General features: G+C 56.1%; 1 long non-coding RNA gene across 1 annotated transcript; it reads left to right on the top strand.

Moving 5' to 3' along the window:
* The first annotated feature begins 6 nt into the window (after positions 1-6).
* On the top strand, positions 7-6,332 carry LOC113197238 (uncharacterized). Its single transcript, XR_003302661.2, has 3 exons — positions 7-4,151; positions 4,957-5,130; positions 5,427-6,332. It is a non-coding gene; the product is annotated as an uncharacterized LOC113197238 (long non-coding RNA).
* The last annotated feature ends 3,180 nt before the right edge of the window (positions 6,333-9,512 follow it).

Raw genomic sequence — 9,512 nt, forward strand, 5'->3', positions numbered from 1 at the left:
GCAGGAGGCTCTCTGGACGCTGCTCAGTGGGTCTGGCACCTGCAGTATGGAGGGTTGAGGTGGGGACCCCAGGGGCCAGAGGCAAGCCTTGGTAGCAGGTGTGCAGACCCAGCCGAGCAGCCTATTGCTTGCAACTCGGGGCCAGGGCAGAGCTGCCTGTGTCACTGAGTTCAGATCCTGTGGCACTGGGAGGAGCTTTAGGCAAACCTGCATCCTGTACCCTCAGAGTTGGCCTCCTGCCCTGCATGCCAGGAGTCCAGGGAAGACAGGCACAGGGTCAACTGCTGCCGGAGGACACTGGTCCCACCCTCAGGGCTGCTGTGACCTGACCCAGTGGGCACCTGGCATTCCGTCAGAACACAGCATCTCCATGGTGCTCCAGGACTGAGGGTGTGAGGGCACCAGCTGCTGGCACAATGGACATGGAGGCCTGGCTTTGGGAGCCCCAGGGAAGGACCGGAGGGCAGGAGGAGACTCCTGCAGAGTGATATGCTTCAAAGCCCACAACTAGACAGTTTCTAGGACTCCAGTCCCACAGTGGCTCTCCTCCCTTTAGGCCCAACAGGCCCTGGCTGAGGCAGCGCCCCACTGTTCCAGGCCCCTGAAAATGTTTTTGTCTTTGTTTTTGTTTTAAATCAAAGGAGAGCAATGTGGCCAGGCTGGTGGTACACACCTGTAAAACCAGGGAGGCTGAGGCAGGAGAATCACGAGTTCCAAGCCAGCCTCAGCTACAGCGAGGCACTGAGCAACTCAGTGAGACCCTGTCTCTAAATAAAATGCACAATAGGGCTGGGATGTGGCTCAGTGGTCAAGCGCCCCTGAGGTCAATCCTTGGTACCCCCCTCAATAAAAGAGCAATGGTTATTTTTATCCTTCACCAACCCAGTTGTGTAATAGAATTTTATTTTATTATTTTTTTATGTAATAGAATTTTAAATGTTTTTGTAGAGGGAGAAATTCCCCTGGTGGCCCCAAGAGCCCCAGCTACAAGCCATTTGACAGTTTGCAAAAATTGGCTCATGTAATCCAATGATGTGGATTACATCAGTGGGTGCTGCTGTTTCCCCACCTTACAGAGGAGGAAACCCAGGCTCTGAGGGGTGATGGCCAGCCAGGTGGCACCGTGAGGGAGCAGGGGATGGGCTGGAGCTCGGCTCTGTGGCTTTGAGCTTGTGCAGTTTTCATCCCAGAGCCTCCTGGATAGTGCTTGTGTTCTTGTGGGTCTCCCCGTATGTCCTTCCCTGTATGTCCCCTCTGGGGTTTTCTCCCCCTCCCCTGTGGGTGCTTTCAGGCCCTACCCTCAGCCTCACTGCCGTCTCTACCACTTGCTGGTTGTTTGGTCTTGGACAAGTTACCCAACCTCTCTGAGCCCCCTCTCCTTGTTTGTAAAGTGAAGGAATCAAAGTCTGGAAAGTGCTTTACGAAGGGCTCAGCCCCTGGTCAGTGGCGAATGGCCCAAGAGAGGGAACCCCTGTGTCATCGGTGTCACTGTAGGTCACCAAGGCTGGTGGCCCGGCTGGCAGGACCACCACTGGCCCAACTGAGGCTTTCAGTTCCCAGATAACCCCAGCAGAGCCCATGGCTGGGCCAGATCCACCTCCAACCTGTGCCCAGAACAGCTGGGCACCGTGGACTCCTGCAGAGCCGCAGACCCAGGGAAGGCGGCCTCCAGGCAAGAAGACCCCTTCAGAAGGTAGTTGGTAAAAGACACAGGGTGGCTTAAAAGTGCTGGATCCTGCTCATGGTAAGAGGTGCGGCGGCCTCAGAGTTGTGCTCTCTCTGGGAGTGTGGAGTGCGTCACCTCACCTGATCCTCAGGGCAGACCTGCAAGGCCACATGTGGTGACCGCCAGGAGAGGAGCCTGAGGCTCATGGAGGTGAAGGGTTTGTGATCTCCCAGCCAGCCAGCGGGTGCCACCACAGGATGCAGCCTCGCTCCAGCTTCACTTGGCATGAGGGGCCTGCTTTCATTGAAGTATGTGTGTGTAGATGTGCCTGGTGTGTGTGCATGTGTGTGTATCTGGTGAGTGTGCATGTGTGTGCCTGGTGTGTGTGCATCATGTGAGCTGATGTGCGTGGTGCATGTGCATGTGTGTGCCTGGGGTGTGTGTGATGTGCCTGGTGTATGTGCATGTGCATGCATGGCATGTGTATGTAGATGTGCATGGTGTGCATGTGTGTGCCGTGTGTGTGTGCTTGCGTGTGCATCATGTGTGCTGATGTGCATGGTGCGTGTGCATGTGCATGTGTGTGCCTGGTGTGTGTGATGTGCCTGGTGTATGTGCATAGTGTGTGTGTAGATGTGCCTGGTGTGTGCATGTGTGTGCATGGCATGCGTGTGTCTGGTGTGTGTGGTGTGTGTGCGTGTGCATGGAATGTGTGTAGATGTGCCCGTTGTGTGCGTGCGTGTGGCATGTGTGTGGATGTGCATGCTCACGTACCTGTTGGCTCAGGTTGACATGTGACACTGACTGCTCAAGAATAGCCCATCTCCTCAGCTCTGCAGGGTGGACGTGCAGGGCTCCGCAGGGCTGGCTTCATTCCAGGGTCCCTCTGGCCCACAGATGGCACCTGCTCCCTCAGCCTGCACTTGGTCTTCCCTGCGTCTGGGTCTGCACTTCCGCTTTCTGTAAGGACTCCGGTCCTGTTGGACCAGGGACTACCCTACAGACGTCCACTGGTGCCGGGCAGCTGGGGAGAGGCAAAGCAGGAGGAGGCCTAGCAGCTGCAGGATAGGCCGGAGCTGTCCAGGGCAGAGGACAGGCTCCCAGTGCAGGCGCTGGGTCCCTGCAGCCCCTCTTCCTCCACTCCAGCGCTGGCCGGTTTGGGGTCTCCTGCCCTACCTAAGCACTCCCCAGGGGCCTGTGGAGCACCCCATAAGCCCAGGACCTGACCCCCAAATGTGGCCTTCCCTGAGAGCCTTCATGGGAGCAGATCCAGGAGGAGCTGCCGGGTGGCAGGGCAGGTCCCGGGCTGCTGCTCCAGGGGCCTCCTGGGCTCCACCCTGCTTTTTCTCCACAGCAGGTTGGTCACTGCAGAGGCCTGTCGGACACCAGCATGTGGAGTAAGCCTGGCCCTGTGCATCTCTGCTGTGAGGAGCAGGCCTCCTTCCTTTGGGCAGCTGCTCTGGAGACCAGGCCAGGGCCCGGAACAGGCACCAAGTGGAAAACCCGGCAGGGCTCCATCTTCAGAGCCACCATGAAATCTCTGGAGACTCCCCTGGGCTTGGCCCCTGGGGAGGGTCGCCACTCACATGGGGAGGGTCACCACCCACCTGGGGAAGGTGTCTCCCACCTGGAGAAGGTCACCTCCCACCTGTGGAGGGTCTTCATGACCCACGTCTCTCACCTGGAGAGGGTCGCCACTCACATAGGGAGGGTCTCCACGTACTCAGGGAAGGTCATCTCCACCTACTTGGGGAAGGTCATCTCCCACCTGGGGAGGGTCACCACACACAGGGGGAGGGTTACCTTCCACCTGGGGATGGTCCCCTCTCCTCATCTATCTTGGATCACTTCTGTCCCTCACGGCTTGCCCATAGGCAGGGACAGCGCTTGCTTGCAAATGGATTTAGGGCATAAAAGTTCAGAGGGTTTGGGGCCCAGCTCTGGGCAGAGCTTCTGCAAACAAAGGTCACTTCCAGGTACCACCTGCTCCCCTGTACAAACATTCCCCCGCCGGTGCCTTTCATGGCCAGAAGAGGGCAGCAGAGGATACGCAAAGTCTTCCTCCCAGCTCAGATGGCCCCTGGCCCACACCTCAGTGCCAGTCTAACTTTGTTCTCTGGGAATTAACCATTGCAAGGGGCCCCCACAGGCCCCCACCCCCTCTCGGTGATGGGGTTTGAACTTGGCCGCACACATGCTATGTGAGCGCTCTACCACTGAGCCACACCCCCTGCCTCCAGAGATACTGTAAAAATTCATTATTTCTCAAAATTAGTATTGAGACCTCCCTCTTTAAAAAAAAAAATGACAGATGCCTCCAACGTTGTCTTAAGTAGTTTTTGGCTTTGTAATAAAGGTACTGAGACATGGATAAACGTGGAACTCCCTGTGAGCTTTGGATGCTGACAGCTCTTGTGCTGGATGAGCAGAAATCGAATTCCAATCCAGTGTGAACACATCTACAGATAGCATCATGGAAAACAAGGTCTCTGTCACTGTGTAACACTGGCCGCCTGGAGCCTGGCCTGGGGTCTGATCTTCCTGGGGCTGTTAGCGCCGTTCTCTCCCGTTTAACTTGGGGCTTGGCTTCTGTGCTTTGCCTCTTCTAACCACAGGGGCATGTCCCATCTCAGCCGCTGTGATGTCACCGGCTCCACTTGTCCAGCTGTCCTGTGGGTGTCCTATTGCTTCTCCTTCCTGGCTTATGCCTGCTGAGATGGTATTGTTGCTTGTGACTGTCAAATTCACGTTCAAAGGCAGACACTAAAATTACGTGTTAAGACTTAGTTTTTAGGTGGCAGATGATCCAGAGAATCTCTTTTGGCAGAGAATTCTCAAACAGCAAAAATGAGAGCCTGGAGCCCCTGTGAGAAACTTCTCTCCCAGTCTCTGTTCTTTATAGATGAGCAAATTGGGGCTCAGAGAGGGGAGTGGACAAGGTCACACAGCCATGGGCATGGTAGCTGAGGACCCTGGCTCTCAGGCCGCACAGCAATTTCTGCTGTCATCCCCTTGGGCAGCCAGGATGGACTTGGCCCTGGGAGAGGAACCTGGACACGAACCCTCTGAGGGTCAGCTGTCCCAGCTTGGGCACTTTCTTCAGGTTCCAGCAGCTATTTTCCAAAGCATAGAAAGTGGAAGACCACTGGCTTGACCCAGTCAGGGGAAGACCCCAGCTAGGGCTGCCCCTGGAGAGGCCGGACCCCTCCAGGTGTCAGGTCTGGCAAGAAGGCCCAACCGCAGCTCTGGGGCCTTCTTTCCTGATTCTGCTCTCTTGCCGGGTCCTTTAGGTATTACCTTGCTGCAGGCATCACTGGGATCTTGGTGGAAAAGGACCCTTCCTCCTCCCAATCCAGGGCAGGCTTGTAACTTGAGGTCTACCAATTGCCTGGGGTTCGTGGATGGAGTTCAGACGGTCTGAGAACTTGGAGGGGAAGAAGCTGTGTCTTTCTAGTGCTGCCAAGGTTAGACCTTCCCTCAGGCACACCAGCTGGTGGCCAACCTGCGAGTTAGCCACACCTGGCACTTGTCATCTATGGAACTCACTGGTGTTTCTAGGTGACATTCAAGCAGTTAGTTATAAGCATCCTGGCTTATCACTAACACTCTTGGATACTTTGAAATATTATTAGACACAACACAATGTTATTTATCAATAAAAGGTGCATTTCTATATTGTGTTTTAAAATATGTCTGTCCCTGTGCTTCAATATAACCAGCTTCTCTCTTCTTCCATGTATTTCATTGGATACCTCTGAAGATGTTATTCCAGACTGTGGAAGGAGGGGTGGCACACAGAAGCTCTCTGTCCAGGGGAGACAGATCTGTCCAGAGTGGTCACTTCTTGACATCAACTATATAGTGGGCACATCCAGGTTCTTCATATATTTTCTCTAAACCTTGCAACAATGAGGTGGACATTGCGGTTCTCAGCTTCTCCCCAGGGAAACTGAGGCTCAGGAAGGCGCCGACAAAACAGTCAATACACCAGACACTGGAAAACCCGGGAGCAGAGTTCATGTTTCCCTTCTCAAGGGTACTCCAGGCCACATCTCCCCCATACCCCATAGGTAGTTGACTGGATGAAAAGAGATCAGCTGGCCCTGCCAGGAGTGGGCCAGCAAATCCTCAAGAAAAGGCAAGTCAGGGACCAGCCTGAGACTCAGGCAAGTGCGGCTGCTCTACCCCAGCCAGGGCACCCCCTTCCCCTCTGCAGTTCCAGCCTGTGCCTACCATGGGGTCCTGCCCATGGGGACACATGGAACTGCTGTACCCACCTTGCCCCATGAGCAGAGAGGGCAAGGCCCTCAGTACTTGGGGAGGCTGGGGACCTCTGAGCAGAGTGGTCCTGCAGCAGGACCTCTGGAGCACTCATCAGGACCTCTGGAGAGCTGACGTGAACCTATGGAGAGCTCATGTAGACCTCTGAAGAGCTTGTGTGGACCTCTGGAGTGCTCCTGTGGACCTCTGGAGAGCTCGTGTGGACCTATGGAGAACTCATCAGGACCTCTGGAGAGCTCGTGTGGACCTATGGAGAACTCGTGTGGACCTCTGGAGTGTTCGTCTGGGGAGATACGAGTCTTGGAGTATTTAACTCCATTTTAGCTGCATTTTAGGTGCCCTGTGGTGTGTGTGAGGAGGGAGGAGGGCCATATTGGGAAAGGTGTCCAGGATCATTCTAAAGATCTTATGGCTGGCCCCATAATTGGTGGCCTTGGCCTGGGAGGGTGGGGTGGGGTTAAGTGTCAGGAACGAGAGATTGATCAGGGGGTTTTGCTGTAGACAAGTCACTTTGGAGGCAATATGAAAGGGGGTAGTGCAAAAGTAAGTAAATAGAATGATTTACGAAGTAGAAAAGTTGTGGAAATGTGGTGAATGAGCAAGCTGGGTTGAGGCCTGTGTGGCGCTCAACTTGATCAGGAGAATGGGACAAGTAGGTGAGTTAAAACGGGAGACTTACTGAACAACCTGACTTCAGGAAGCACCTAGAGTAGGTCCACCTCATGGACCCCACAGAACCAGCTGCTGAGGACCAGGCTGATATCCCACGACATGTGAAGGCGATGGATTCAGGGTCACTCCACGTGAATTGGGCTGGCAGTGAAAAGACCACACACATACAGAAATACCTTTTGCGGGGGGTCAGGGATGGCTCTGAGACCTCAGGGGTCAGCTCCCATGCTAGAGGAGCAAGGGCAAGAGGAGCAAGGGAGGCAGGAGAGAGCTAGCGCACCCCGAACCCCTGTGGTTATCAAGGGAAAGACATTAGGTAGAATATTCCACCCCAATAAGGCGAGGGTGATGCCCACTCCCAGAGCTGCACTCCTTGCCGAGCAAAGGTAAGGACCACTTGCTCTACACTGCGTGCAATGCCAGGTCCACACCCCTGTTACTCAAGGCTAAGGGGATGTGCTCAGCTCCTGTTCAGCAGCCCTGGACAGAGGCTCAGGATGGTCACCATTGGCCTCCTGAGGCTGATGCCCAGGACAGTGACCATCCTCCTGCTGAGGCTGAGGCCCAGGACAGTGACCATCCTCCTGGTGAAGATGAGGCTCAGGATAGTGACTGTCCTCCTGCTGAGGCCCAGGATACTGACTGTCCTCCTGCTGAGGCTCAGGATGGTCACCATCCTCCTGCTGAGGACAAGGCTCAGGATGGTTGCTGTTATAATAATCAAAAAAAAAAAAAAAGATCTGGTCTCCTAGAATATTTAGGATTCTTCTCTCCCAGAGCACAATTCTTAGAAAATTGACCATTTTTCTAGGATTTAAGTGGTTCCTCTCTTTTTCAAGTACCCAATCCGTGGCCACTGATTATGTCACCATGTTGTGACAGGTCTCTGAACTTGTCCCTCCTTGTTAATGGAAACCTTGGTCTTTCCTGGACAACAGGAAGCTCTGAGCCTGGTCCTGGTCTGTGCTACAGGCTACTCACATCGGCAGAGGCTCTGCACACAGGCCTGTCCTGAGGATGGAGTGTCTCAGCCGGGAACTCTCAGACCCTCCTGTCCCCCTCAGTGCTGCCGTCCTGGTCTGTGAGGGGGCTGGCTGTGTTCTGTTCCTTCCCAGGCTCCTTGCCCCTGGGCGTGGCCAGCCCTGCATTGGACAGTGGCTTTTCCTGTCCCTGTCCTGCCAAGGGAGAGAGTGAGACTCCTTGGGACAGAAGTATCGCTCCTGCCTGGGTGTGGTATCCATAGCCAGGGAACACCCAGCGCTTATCAGTCCCTGCTGTGGTTGTGGTGGCCAGCTAGGCCCAAGGCAGCATCCTGGAGAAGGCAGAGCCTACCTCCAGCAATTTCTAGAAGACACCCCCAAACACACTCAGGGATGGAGTAGAGGAGCCACCAGGTCGGTCACTCATGTGGGCTTCTGTTCAGTGCTGGGCAGTTAATGACAGAGCCCTGGAGAGCGTGTGTCAGGCACGTCACTGTAGCGTGGAAGGTTCTGGTCTTGCCGTTGTAGGGGCTGCACCGTGTACCCTTCCTGACGGTGCTAACCGCAGTGACCAGAATGTGGTATCTCTGGAGGTCTTCAAAAGGGCCGTTCCAGCAGAATGAGGCTACTGGAGAGGAGTGTCACAGCTGGGACCTGACCCTAGGCACTGGCCCAGGTGTTCTCAGAGGGAAGCATCCTGTCGTCGGAGCCGACCCTTGCAGATGGAAGACCCCGGGCAGGGAGAAGGCAGCTGTCTTCTGGCCAGGGAGCATCTTTCCGTGGCCATCCTTGGGGGGAGCATTTCTCCGTGGCCGTCCCTGGGGGAGTACCTCTCTCTGGCAGTCCCTGGGGGGAGCACCTCTCTGTGGCCGCCCCTAGGGGGAGCACCTCTCCATGGTCATTCCTGCCGGGAGCATCTCTCCCTGGCCATCCCTGGGGGGAGCACCTCTCCTTGGCCGTCCCTGGGGGACACTGCTGACTCCTTCATCGGGAAGGCACAGTTTCCAGCACTGGGTGGAGAGCTGAGGACGCCCAGCCTGTGGCACCGTGTTGTGGCATCCTGGATACTCACACGGTCAGAGGCAGCACAGTGCAGAGTCTTCAGACCCGAGGGAGCCAGGAGGCCTCTCTAGGAGGGGAGGAGGGATGGGAAGTCCCAGGGGTTCCGCAGCCTGGAGGATACAGGTGTCGTGATCTCAGCCTCCTGCTCCTTCCAGAGGCTGCGATGCGCTGCTGGCCACAGGCTCCTCCACCTGCTGTTCCAGGACCACCCCGCCACAGCCGGTTGGCTGGGCTGGTGCTGCTCACTTAGGCCACAGCCCTGCTAAGCTCAGGCTCCCCATCGCAGCGCTGGCTGTGCACCTGACGTTTCCAGGGCCGTGTTGTGGACGTTGCAGTGCTCTGCCCGGAACCTCTTCAGCATCCATGCTCCCTCACCTTAGCTGCAGCCCTGACAGGGCACAGCCGGACTCCCAGGGGCCTCCTAGGGGCCTGTGTCCAGCGGCTCTGAGGCCAGCTTCTCCCACGTCCTGCCTTCCTCGCTTCCTGGCAGGTCTGTTCCCTGACGCTCACCCGACAGTCCCCGTGTACAGCCTCTGCCTCAGTGTCCTCCGGTCCTGGCCCGATGGGCCTGAGCGCACTTGGCCTGGCCATAGGAACAGAGACGAGGTGCCCTCCCTGGCCTCAGTGGCTGGGTCTGCCAAGACCTGGGCTTTCCAGCCTTGGCTTCTGACATTCTGTGGAGGAAAGGGCAACCGACAGGACCCGCCTGCCCTGACCCCTTCCCCTGAGCCCACCCCGCACACAGACATTTATTCCCTCTTCTGGGATGAACTGTGACCTGCAAATGGTGTCGGAGTTGTGAGTCCTAGGCCTGTGCGGTGACCTTGCTTGGAAATAATGGCAATCTCAGT

This window comes from Urocitellus parryii, chromosome 12, assembly GCF_045843805.1.
Source record: "Urocitellus parryii isolate mUroPar1 chromosome 12, mUroPar1.hap1, whole genome shotgun sequence".
Classification (NCBI taxonomy): Eukaryota; Metazoa; Chordata; class Mammalia; order Rodentia; family Sciuridae; genus Urocitellus; species Urocitellus parryii.